The sequence below is a fragment of the Podarcis cretensis genome, assembly GCF_951804945.1.
Source record: "Podarcis cretensis genome assembly, chromosome: 10".
Taxonomy (NCBI): domain Eukaryota; kingdom Metazoa; phylum Chordata; class Lepidosauria; order Squamata; family Lacertidae; genus Podarcis; species Podarcis cretensis.
The window spans coordinates 33,548,581-33,561,937 of record NC_137179.1 but is presented as its reverse complement, the minus strand read 5'-3'; the positions used below and the strand labels follow the sequence as shown (position 1 = coordinate 33,561,937).

The 13,357-nt window shown below is 42.4% G+C and overlaps 1 protein-coding gene and 1 long non-coding RNA gene across 17 annotated transcripts in view; one reads left to right on the top strand and one right to left on the bottom strand.

The window, feature by feature from the left end:
- The window catches only part of GRIN2B (glutamate ionotropic receptor NMDA type subunit 2B), a 300,157-nt gene that overhangs the window by 185,787 nt on the left and 101,013 nt on the right, over positions 1-13,357 (bottom strand). The gene's annotated exons all lie outside the window — the stretch shown is intronic.
- LOC307225511 overlaps positions 1-13,357 on the top strand; it is a 58,556-nt gene that overhangs the window by 20,180 nt on the left and 25,019 nt on the right. For 2 of the 4 annotated variants that reach the window (XR_013843041.1, XR_013843042.1), the window contains exon 3: positions 12,374-12,449. The exons of the other annotated variants lie outside the window; for them this stretch is intronic. This is a non-coding gene — a long non-coding RNA (uncharacterized lncRNA). The remainder of the gene's footprint in view (positions 1-12,373; positions 12,450-13,357) is intronic. 4 annotated transcript variants of the gene reach the window in all.

Below are 13,357 nucleotides of genomic sequence, written 5' to 3'. Positions count from 1 at the left end.
TATCCAGATAAAGGAATGCATTTCCAGGCTACTGGAGTATGCACTCTCCAAAAGGCAAATCCTTCCCACCAAAGAAGCCCTTTATTGTAGCAGCGTAGTGTGGGTTGCCAGAGCCAAGGGCAGGCAAGTGTTGCACCCTCTTGGTGAACTGGGCAGCTGGGGTGGGAATGCGCACCAGGAGGGCATGCATGGAGGGTGAACAGAGCCAGAGACGTCTTTCCCATTGGTGTTAGTGGTTCGTTGCACCAGGGCGCCGGCGTCTCAGGGGCGCCCTAGCTAGTGGGGGAGCTATGCGACTTTGCTGGCAGCCTCCCTTTCCCTGCATGACCACCAGCTGAACCCCACCAACTATATGGCTGGCTGGCGGGTATGCAGCTTCCCTCCCAAGCCTCTGCATCTGCTAAAGACAGCTCTGCTCCTGATCGTTGTCCTCCTCCTGCTTCCTGGCGAAAGGTGGTGTGCAGCATTCCCAGGCTGCCTTCTCAGGTTCTCCGACACCGGAGAGCATGTCCGCCAGCACATTTTCCTGCTTGATTGCCGCCGCCATGCCAGGGACTGGGGCAGTGGGGGAGGCAGAGAACATTTTCCACCACCCCTCCCTTGTTTTGGAGTTGCCACTGGGGCGCTGGACGGATCTTTGCACCACGGCGCCAGATATGCTTAAGACAGCCCTGAACAGAGCCCGCCTCCAACAGGCTCCTTGCCTGCTGCCCTCCATCCACCTGCCCACTAGACCAATGCGCCTGCCTGTGCACCTGGGGCCACAGCCCTGCTGCCCCCCCCCCATGCTACGTCTCTGCTTTACTGTCAAACAAAAGGGAAACTAGATCAAGGTGCCAATGTAACGGCAGATAGATTCTCCCCCTTACCTTCAAACCCTTTTTGGTGAGTAATGGCTATCTTATAGAGAGTGATTCTACAACAGCCACTCTTCTCCAACCTCTGAAATCAAAAGAATGGCCGCTGTCTATAGGAACCTAAGCTGCAACAAATATCTGATTAATCATTCCAGTGTCGTCAACATAATCACTGTAAGACACTTCATATTATAAAAGCCATTTCTGATAAGTTAGCGCAGGTGGGGTGGGCTATCAGTTGTTCCTTTTTCCCTTCCCCACATTCCTCCCTTTTCCTCCACTTAATCCCTTCTGCAATGACACTCTGCAGCAAGCAGATTGCCACCCAGGTTGAGCCTGTGATACAAAGAACTGTGTTAACTGAGTAATTAAATCATTTCCGTAATTACTCTATAAGCTTATAAATAATTTAGACCTGCACATTCACAAAGGGAAGGGAATACAAAGAGGCATATGCAAAAAGAAGAGCCAGAAAGAAAGAAATGTTAGCATTTATACAGCACTTTGAATTTTCAAAGCACTATGCAAACAGTAATTATGGTAGTAAAAAGGAGAGAATGGCAGGCAGAACAGGGAGAGGCAGGGTGTGAGGAAGAGAAAAACCTTGTGCCACTTTGTGTGAACCAGACTTCAGATTTACAGCTACAGGAGCTGATCTATTCTATTCAGGTCCAGGGCAGATTCAACGGATCTGTTTTTAAGATCTTTAATTTTCAGTTTAGATTAATTTATAATGCAACCCTATTCATGTCTATGCATAAGTAAATTCTATTAAGTTCAATGAGGATTATTCCCAGGAAAGTATATATAGGATTGCATCCTTATTCAGTCAACTTTATGAACATATTTTCCAAGCCTTTCAAATGATTTCATATATACCTAGGCACCTAGCGCCATTACTGGTATGTTTAGATACTTGACTGAATATATTTTCATTTAAGGCAGCTTTCCCTGGGGTGTAACCCAGTTATTTATGGAATACCAATTGTATTACCTGCATAGATTGTTTTCCTATTTTTATAATTTGTAAATACGGTTTTTTGTTTTTTGAGTCTATGGAAATTGTTTTACTATTTTTAGGACTCATGTTTTATTCTGTTTTTGTCATATGCACCACCTCAACAACTTTTAAAGTAGTCTATCAATTTGTTAGATAAATAAATAATAATAATAAATATATTATAGGCCAAGCTGTTTTCAGAAGTCCCTAGGCTTCAACATGTGTATAGTCACAAGATGGAAATAGCACAAGTGTGTTCAAACCAAGTTAATAGAAAAATATAAACTAGTTTGAGAAAGTATGAGGAGAGAGTAGTGTGAATTCAAAAGGAAGAAGTTCAGGAAAAATCACTGGTTCAGTTTCCATGGCTGTCAGTCTATTCTGGAGCCTTAAAAGTAATAACTCATCCTGAGGTACAGGCTATGACCTACAGAGCATTAGATGTGCATTCGTGACCAAGGCATCTGTAACGATATTGCTGAATACATGGTAAACCATGAACTGTTACATATTTGGGCCAAGGTGCAAGGGATAGATTTGTAAGTCAGATTGCATAAGCTTGCCTCATATCTTGAAGTGCATAGGTCAAATCTTGCTGCTGACAATATAAAGAAAGCTTACACATGATTGTCAGTATTTATTATATGGTGCCCTTTTAGAAACTAGACATGTTCTTCTCATCACATCTTTTGTTTTTTGTTTTCTCTCTCTCTCTCTCTCTCTCTCTCTCTCTCTCTCTCTTTCTCTCTCTCTGTTTTCGTAGATAGAAATAAACTTATGTGCACACCTGAGGTATTCAATTGTGCATTGCTAAAGTTGATGCAGTGACATTCAGCAAGGCATTTGTGGAACTAGAGAGATTCCTGAGACAATGATTTCCAGAACTGGGCACTACACTCTGGACACAATGACTCTCTTAAATTTATATCTTCTTTATTCCTTGTCATCCCATTCTGCATTCATCTTGCTTCCCCAGCCCATCCAACTCTTTCTGGAGCTTCAGATGATAACTCGCATATGAAACCCTGACAAAGATGGCTTGGAGCACAGAAAGATGGCTTGGAGCACATCAGAGCACAGAAAGGAAAAAAATCATGTCTCCCTTTCTTTTGTAAATTGCCTCACAGGTTTTACATTTAATGAAACTTGCCCCCTTTGATCATACCAGATTCTCTTTACAACTTGCCCTTTCCACATATATTTCTGCATCTATAGTTTGATCACCTTGCAGTTTCCTCTTATCTACCTCTCACCCACCCTGGTTGTGGCTCAGTTGGTCTCTGCAATGCAGTTTCTCATGCACTGTCCATTCCTATTTTGAAACAGCTTTACATTCCAACAGAATGTATTTTTCTCTGCAGGATTGCACTGTTCACCATGAGGAAACACATTCCACTAACCGGTCTAAATAATTGTTTTGTTTTTGTTCAATTTTGTTTCTCTTATTGGCAATATTTTGCAGACTACCTTGACCATTTTAACCCATATATTTTAATATATATATATATATTTCCCTCAGTGACTTTTCATTCAAACAACAGTACACTGATCTAGTTTATCTGATCTCACCTCCTAGAAATACAGTAACACTACAAACTATCAGTTTATTCAGTGGTCAATATCAGCTGCTTCCTAGGGGAAAATACAAGGAGCCACAGAACAGTTAGTGAAATCATCGTCATCTGCTGTTCAGAATAACAGAAAATCCAACAAAACATCCTTAATAGAAGAGAAAGGACTTTCTAAGTAGATAAAATGTTATGCTAAAGAATAAGCTTCTTTGTAATGTTAAGGCTGAACTGCTTTTATGACCTATAGATGAATACTACCCAGAAGATAGTTCAGAAACTGTATCAGGGACAGATGGTAGAAGTTCAATAATTTCCAGGGTGGTGATTTTGTTTTACAAGTTCTTAGTAGTTTGGATCTACCATACCAAAAACTTATTGTTGTGCCTTGCTTCCTATCCTGAATTTTAACGTATGACTGACCTGGAGGGCTACACTGCATGGTGACAAACCATTTTCCTCTGTGCCTGGTTTGGATGTGCATGTAGTGAAATAGTTATCCAAATAACACCCACACAAACACATATTACTGGCCGGATTGTGATAAGAAGCTTGTGGAAAGTCATCCTCCATGCCAATGGCTCACAGTAAACTACTCAGATGACTAGTTCAATCCTAGCAGATGAAAAATATCACAATACACTTGTTTAATAGTGAGAATATTCCATTTAAATATTCTATTTCTTCCTCAGTAGTCTTTTTGGCTAGTAGATATTACTATTATAGCCACAAGCCTATCATCTTCCCACTATCTTCCATTTTTAGGTGATGTATAGACAGACAGAGAGGTCATGTATCCACAGCAGTGACCAGAGGAGGAATGACTGCTGGGAATAGGAGAGAGAGAAGAAATGCCCTGGTGCACCCGTATCTGTGAAACCAAACACCTTCATCTGCCCCACTTGCATTAAAACATCTCTCCCATATTGGTTTCTACAGCCACTATAACTCTCCAACAGTTTGACTTTACCCTAAAGGGCACACTCTTCCATTGTCTCTAGAGACAAACAGTAGTCAATTCTCTTAGATTCTAGAATCCTTTCCCTCCAAACTAATAATGGGAGGGAGGCAAAGAAAGTAAGTGACTCTTTGAAAAACAATTGTGAATTGCACATAAGGCATTGAATTTTATTGGGTCAGATCAACAGTATATCTAGCACTGATTTAAGTGCCAGTAGCTCTCTGAGATGTCAGGTAGAGGCCTTTCATGGCACAACTACCTTTCAGGTAGGGATGGCAGAAGTCGAACCTGGAACCGGACTTCCAGGTTGGCGCCTCCAGCAATGGCTGAATTCCTCTGATCAGGAGGAATTTGCTTCGTGGAAATTAGGGTCTGGCCGCCACGGCGAAGGCGGGGACCCACCAAAAATCACAGGCGGGAGAAGCCTGTGAACGTGGGATTCGGCTGGCACCTTTTGCGCCTCCCCTACTCGCGGGGAAACCCGGTTTCGGGGATCCGGAGCGACGTGGGGTGAGTGGCGCGGTGCTTCAAATTGACTGCTTCTTTCACGGAGTGAAGCCGCATAGCTGTTGTCGGAGAGCGCTGACTTTTTCCTGTGGACAATTTGATCTTAAAACAACTACCCGTGAGTAGAACGGAAAATTGGATTTTTAAACATTTTAATTTGGCACCGAAACGGGGAGGTTTAAAACAGGAAGTCCGCCTTCCCCTTTTGTAAATAGACTGAAGCAAAGAGGCTGCAAGCTAAAGTCTCGGAAAGTCTTCTGTAAAGGATTAAACCTCCATCAGTTAAAATCATTAAACCCCCCCTTGGAAGCAGGAGAAGAGGATCGTGTAAGCCTGCAGGAGAGAGAGCGAAGAAAGATAAATTACCACCGGAAACGGGCTGCTAGTAAGACTGACGTTTTGGGAAAGTTCATTGACTGTGAATAAAATGTATGTGGACAGATAGCAAATAAGAGAAATATATTGTTTCCATTGTTTCCTTCTGCGTTTAAAAAGGAGTAAAAGTAACCGATAATTGAAACTAATTTTGTTGCTTGAACTGTGTTTAAAAGGATTGATACAAATAGAAATTGTTTCCCTCTAGAGGGAGCCTTTGAAACTGTTACAGGAACACTCAGGACGAAATGGTGAAATCTGCTATGATAAAATGGGCACAAGATGTGGGACACAACATTATGCTGGCTGACTGGGAACAGTTATGGACCACAGGTATGAAGTTTACGGCATGTAATGCCTTAAGAGAGAATATTACGAAAATGATATACAGGTGGTACATGACACCAGTCAAGCTCGCAAAATATATCATTTGCCCAATAATAAATGTTGGAAATGTAAAGAGACTGAAGGTACATTCTTTCACCTTTGGTGGACGTGCCCAAGGATTAAGGCTTTCTGGGAGATGATCTATAATGAAATGAAAAAGATATTTAAATATACCTTCCTGAAAAAAACCAGAGGCCTTTCTCCTGGGCATGGTCTGCCAATTGGTGTCAAAGAAGGATAGAACTTTTTTTATGTATGCCACAACAGCAGCAAGAATACTCATCGCAAAGTATTGGAAGACACAAGAGCTACCCACCCGGGAAGAATGGCAGATGAAGGTGATGGAGTACATGGAGCTGGCGGAAATGACTGGCAGAATCCGAGACCAGGGAGAAGAGTCGGTAGAAGAAGACTGGAAGAAATTTAAAGACTATCTACAGAAATATTGTAAAATTAAGGAATGTTAGAAGAATGCTGGAATGAAGCTATGTGGATTTAGCAGTGATATTATAAAGGAATTTAAAGATGGATTATTAACAGGTGAGAATGTAAAGTTATAATATATTAAGATAAATTATTAAGATAAAAGCAAAAATGGAAAGGATTTGCTGAAATAACTAATTGAACTAGAATACAAAAAAGGGAGGTGTGAGGAGGTCAGGGAAACAAGTAAATGAAAGTTAAGATTTGGAAAGGTTGATTTGTTTTTAATGGTTCTTACTTTTTTGTATTTTGTATTTCATGTCTGTCAGAGCTGCCTCTAGGTCCCAGCTCACAGAGGACCAACGCTAGGCTGTCGTAATGTACAAAAGTCTTTATTGAAGTTCAATTTCCATTTCAAAGCCGCAGCGCGCAGCCCTACGTCTTAAACCCTAGATCGGCGAAGTCCCATCTGAGTCTCCTCCCCTCTGACACCAGTTTAAGATCCTAGCCCTGCTCCACCTTTTCCGCTGTTCTCTCCTCCTCTGGGTCCTCCTGCCCGCTGGGGCATTGCCCTTTCTGGACTCTTCCGACGCTGAGTCGCTTAGCTCCTCCCCCTGCCTCCTGCGGGCTTTAGGACCCGGTTCCCAATCCTCATTCTCTGCTATCCCGCGCTCCTGTACATTTGAACTTGCCTCTCGCGCCAACCCAGTGACCTTTCTCCTAACCGTTACACTACTTCGGTCACTGCTTCCCTCTTCCGGGATACTGGCCGGATCTGACCTCCCCTCCGTTGTCCGACTTTCTGATGGAGGCGTGGTCAGCCCTGCCTCGTCTTCTCTCCCTGGTGGGGAATGCACTGGCCCCGATACTTGGGACTCTTCCCCCCCACTCTGCTCTGGTGGGGAAGCTGGTCCTGATTTCCAACTACTGCTCTGGGAGTCCCTGCTGCCCCCTTGCTCCTGGGGCATTCCCCTTGGGAACCCCCTACCCCTGGCCACTGGCGCCCCCTTCTGTGAATCTTCCGATTCGCTGGAGAGGCTCATGGAATCCCTCGGTCCACTGTCCTCTTCTCCTACGCTCCCCTCGGATTCTTCCCCTTCGCTCTCCATCTCCTCTCTTCCCTGTGCCTCTGCTCCTGAGCCCCTGACAATGTCTTTTTTTCTTTTCTTTTTTATTCTTGTAACTTTTTTGAAACTTTAATAAATATTATTTTTTTTTAAAAAAATGAAACTGTTACAGGAGTGGAGCTCGGGGGATTACCAGCTGCAGAGATAAAAAACTGTGAGAACCAGGGATTGACCTTGGATTGGTAAGAATGTTGATAGAAGAAGCCTTAGTGATTGCATTATGCAAGATAAGTGCTTCATTGGAACAGCTTCATAAGAAGACGGATGTGATGACTATCAAAATTGACAATTTGGGACAAAAAGTGACTGATTTGGGACAAAAAGTAAACATCTATACAGAAACTATTCAGGAATTGTTTCAGGAATCTACTTTGACATGGCAAATTGTTGAGAAGGCAAGGGAGAAAGTTGTTGTTGAACCTAAAGTAATACAATTTGAGAGAGTCCCAGTCTTACAGAGGCAATTTGATGAATATAAGTTGTTGGCTTCTATGACTGAATTTAGAGAAAGTCAGATTTTGAGGATTGGAACCCTGCTTGGATTTGAGAAGGAAAGTTGGATAGATTCCCTCATGCAGGGATGTACTGATCTTTGGGATTTGGACTTGGGCCAGGAGGAGATTGGAGTTGTGGGGACTTTCAGTTTTGGAGGGATTTTGAAACACGTCCTGAAACATCTTTTGGACTATAGTGCTAACTACGGAGATTTGGCTGACCTGTCGAGAAGGAATAAAAACAATGCTAGGTTGGAGCCTCTCCGAGATATACTCCTCGGCATCAAAGGAAGGAAATTAAGAACAAGATCAACAGAAGACAAAGTAAAGTGCATGTATAAATATGAAGAAGATCTGCAGAAGGGACTTGGAAAAGAGTTAAGAACCTCGGACAGAAGATCACCAGGTTGATGGACCATATGGAATAGACGGAAAGGACTGGCAGAATCTGAGACCAGGGAGAAGAGACGGTGGAAGAAGATTGGGAAAAGTTTAAAGTTTATTTATAGAAATATTGTAAAATTAATGAGTGTTAGAAAAATGTTGGAATGAAATTATATGGCTTTAGTAGAAATGTTATAAGGAGTTAAGTATAAATAAGTATTATGTTATTAATGGAAGATAAGGTTAAAATAAGTTAAGATAATTATATGACAGAAAATAGAGAAAGAGGGAAAGGAATTGCTGAAATAATTAATAGAAGTGGAATACAAAAAGGGAGGTGAAAGGAGGTTGATGAAACGAGGGAATGAAAGATAGGGCACTGAAACGGTATGATGTATGTTTTTTAATTTTTTTATGTTTAGTTTAATGTGTTAATGTTGTGTTGTGCATTGTTTATATATTGTATTGTATTGTATTTCTTTTGTCTTTTTTCTTTTTTTCTTTTTTTTTCTTCTTATTTTTTCTTTTTTTGTAAGGTTTAAAAGTAATAAATATTATTTTTTTAAAAAAAGAAATCGAACCTGGAACCTTCTGCATGCAAAGCTCTTCCACTTAGCTATGGTCTTGCAGTTACCAATGAATGATTTGAGGATCTAAGAAAGCAGGATAAGTCAATTTCACACTCTAGAGTTTCAATTTCAATTTGATGCTGATTTGGGGCAAAGAAAATATTGAATTAAATTAATTTAGATTGTTAGATTATAATAAAGGTTTGCCTATTCCACAATCAAGAATCTAATCTACTTGACCAGCTGTGGATAGTGCAAATTGATTTAATAAATGTGTGTGTGAAACACACATATTTAAAAGAAAATGTCATATAATGCTTATTAGCAATAGCGGCAGCACAGCTCTTAAAGCGTTGGTCAATCTGGCTAAATAAGCAATTGTGAGATTAGATGTTTTCCCACATGCTCTTAGTGAGCAAATCTAGGCTCGAAAGACATTTTTAATAGAAGTGGTGTGGACTTAAACAACCTGAACCAATCAAGATTCATGGTTAGCTAAAGTTGCTGAGAGAGAGAGAGAGAGAGAGAGAGAGAGAAAGAGAGAGAGAGAGAGAGAGATGATGTTTATATATAATAGATACATTTCACAGTTTAGACACACAAGCACCAATAATTGCATTTCATTCATTCCAAGTCAATTTAAAAGGCTAAGGAAGAAGTCCTATGTTTGAGGTGAGCAACGGGCAGCCTAGGAGCTACAACTGGCCTGTGGGTCCTTAGCATTGAACAGTAGCAATCAATCTGGTCAGACTGAATGCCACTGAAGGCTAAGCTTGAGAAGAGGCTCATTATTGCATTGCTTTCTTTTTATATTCCTGGCAGTTGGTAAGAAGAGTGAAATCCTGACTCTGCCCACCTGCAAGTCCCTGATCTTCTGCTGGAGATATGTGGGCATTAAAAAGAGGATCATGGAATTGCAAACACATCATTTTTGGAATGAATATGTGCCTGTAGGGAAGGGCTGTAGTTCAGTGCTACAGCATCTGCTATGCATGCAGGAGATCCTAGGTTCACTCCCTGGAATTTCCAGGCACATCTGAGAGAGGCTCCTGTCAGAAACTCTGAAGAATCACTGCCAGTCAGTGAAGATACTACAGAGCTGGACAGACCCATTGTCTGACTCAGTATAAAGCACAACGTTGGGTAGCCTATCATTTAATCCAGGGCTATTTCCCCACCAGCTGGCCTCCATCACTCCTCCCTCCTCCCTCCTCCCTCCTCCCTCCTGTTGAGGAATGAACCATCCAGCAGCCAGTTGTTGGAGACAGAAAGAAGTTGTGCCATATTCCATGTCAGGCACTCAGCCATAAAGCACTTTTCTTCCCAGCAGCAGAAGCAAGATGAGGCAGCTCCAGTGACAACAAATGGGCAATCGGTGAGGTGTTTTTCCATGGCCTTGCCTCCCCCATCTCTCTCTCTCTCTGCTTTTAGTTCTTGGTATTAACCCACTGATATTTATTCTTCCAGTTCGACAGCCGAAGGTGTCCTGCTCCCTCCAAAGACTCTGCCCTTAGTCCCTTGCTGTCCTATACACTTGGCACTGACTCTTAAAACATGTCACCTGCCTTAGTTCTTTCAAAATTCCTCTCAAAACCCACCTTTTCCATGACATTTTTGCTACAACCCCCTATTTGCTATACCCCACTCTATGGATGGGGAAACTACTGCCCTCCAGATGTTGCTTGATTAGAACTCCCATCATCCTTGGCTCTTAGTTGTATTGACTGAAACTGACAGGAGTTGGATTCCAACAATGTCAGGGAGGGCAAAGGTTCCTCACTCCTGCTCTATAGTCTTATCCTTTTCTGCCACCCAGTAGCTCCTCTGTGGGCTTCAATCATGATTAGGAGAGCTATAGTCTTGCACATGGATATGTTGTTGTTTAGTCGTGTCCGACTCTTCATGACCCCAGGCACTCCTGTCTTCCACTGCCTCCCACAGTTTGGTCAAACTCATGTTAGTAGCTTCGAGAACACTGTCCAACCATCTCGTCCTCTGTCGTCCCTTCTCCTTGTGCCCTCAATCTTTCCCAACATCAGGGTCTTTTCCAAGGAGTCTTCTCTTCTCATGAGGTGGCCAAAGTATTGGAGCCTCAGCTAGAGAGCATCTCCAATACTAGACAGAATGTTAAAAAGCAGAGCCATCACCTTGCTGACAAAGGTCCGTATAGTTAAACATATGGTTTTCCCAGTAGTGATGTATGGAAGTGAGAGCTGGACCATAAAGAAGGCTGGTTGCTGAAGAATTGATGTTTTTGAATTATGGTGCTGGAGGAGACTCTTGAGAGTCCCATGGACTGCAAGAAGATCAAACCTCTCCATTCTGAAGGAAATCAGCCCTGAGTGCTCACTGGAAGACAGATCCTGAAGCTGAGGCACATGGATATAGGATGAAACAAAAATGGGGGAGGGGTTCCAGCTACATTAGTGTCAGTGCCCCAAAGCCCCCATCAGATGGATGCTTTGATGCTTTAAGTGGAGACAATGCTGATAAAGCCTGGATGTCTGCTTAGCGAAGCCTTAACAATCACTTTTAAGCATCCAGTGGGTGATAAGAAGCAAGGGAAAACATTCTGACATTCCCCACTTAAACTTCTTATATATTTATGAAAGAGGTGATAGTATCCTTCGCTGACTCTCAGTTCTTTTATGTATCTGAATAAACTCAGCCAGATACTTAATAGCCTGAAAACATGAGATGATTCTGCAACAAGGCAGAGTGCATCCATCTTTCTCTCCAATTCTGTGACAGTGATGGAAGGAGTAGACTATGGTCCACAGCAGCAGTCAGGGGTGGTGCAATGTTAATAAATTGCTGCCACCACAAATAAGCAACCAAGGCAAGTGCATGCAGGCATGCATGGGGGGGGGGGGGAGAGAGGTTGGGTTCCAGGCCTTTACTGGCAGGTGTCATTTGGTAACGCTTGATGTAGGGATAGTGAAGTCAGCACCATGTAGCCATAAAACTGCTAACTGACCACAAGTATCTGCTCTTGGTCAGTCAACAATCAGGTGCCTGCATTATTATTATTATTATTATTATTATTATTTATTAAATTTCTATACCACTCACTCTTCATTCAAAGTTCACAGGGTGGTTTGCAATATAAAAACACAGAAATGCATACTACAATGACAAACAAAACAATACCCCTCCACACACACACAATTTAAAAAGCCATAGATTGTTTTATCAGCCCAAGGCCAGAGAGAATAAGAACGTTATCTGCCAGGCCCTCAAGATATGTAATGAAGGCACCAGGAAACAGCTTTCATCTCTATCCCTAGTCCACCAGAGATAATTGACCAGCACAATTGACCAGAGTGGTTGCTCTTATTATTGTACTATCCATGCGCAGGGTGCTTTACAGAGGGCAATAGGATAGGTTCCCTGCCCTGAGGAGCTCACAAACTGTAATTTCACATGGGGGAAAGAATAGAGGAAGAGGAGGGAAGTGAAGGCACATATGTGAATCACACATATTTAGGTTTGGTTATAGACTCAAGGCTTATCCACACTTACCTTTCCTCTGCTCTTTCCAGGCACGGTCTGCGCTTTAAAGCTCCATGGCCAAGCACCCCTTTTTTGGCTCCAAAGTGTTCCCTATGAACACCTGCTATTTAAAGTTTGATTGGAGCAAACTTTAATCAACAGAAAACCCAAATTGACATTTGCTCTGCTTTAGTGCTAAGCAGTGGGTTTTTGCAGGTTTTTGCTCTAGGACAAAAACAACAGCAACAATGCTCGGACATGAAACTTTTAAGTGTGGACCTGTGCCTGGAAAGAGTGGGCAAAAGGTAAGTGTGGAATCTCTGTCCATTGCTGCAGACCCAGTATGTGCAGATCCAGTTGTAGATTGACTACAGGTTTTTGCAGGCAGGCAGGTGTGCAATACAACAGAATACATAGTGCAGCCACACTGTCAGAGTCCATGACAATGCACTGTGGGAGCCGGAGACAAGACTAGTTTCTCCTCCTGCCCGGCTGCCCCATTTGCAATGTCCTTAAGAGGCCAGGTCTGAGCGTTGGGCCATCATATTAACTGAAGCTGCGGTTCTGTAGGGTTTCATGTTAGCTTTCCAATTCTGGGTCCCATATTGTAGCAAATGTGTGGGTGTTTTTAAGAGGTTTTTTGTTCACTTTAGCCATATTAGTTAATGTTGTCTTGGTTGTTATACTCTGAATGCTTTGCTGGGGAACTGTAGGAGAGCTGCACTTCCCCAACCTTTGATCTACCCATCGTATCTTTGACTGGCTAAGAGCCATTTGCAAGCTCGAATATTTTCTTTCTCACATGTGAACATCACCATGGCCTTCAGTGATATTATTTAGGGCCACATTAAGAGGCCTGACCAATTCATATAATACACACACACAGAGAGAGAGAGAGAGAGAGAGAATTAAACACAAATGCCACTTCCAAAGGACTGCAGTGTGTGAGGCACCTGACTACCCCATCCAATCTCCCCAACAGTAGTGTGTGTGCGCTCACACCCCCACATAAACGCTACCTATACATGCCCTTATCTTCACTGAATCGAAGTGGATTCAGCAGCAGCAGAGGAAACATTTAATACATTGAAGATAAAAATCACCATTTTACAATTTCATGTTAAATAATGCAAAACATTACTTTTATTCTGAAAGTGTGGCCCAGAGAAAAAAAGTTTGAGAACCACTGGGATAAGCAGAAAACTGCTCAGAG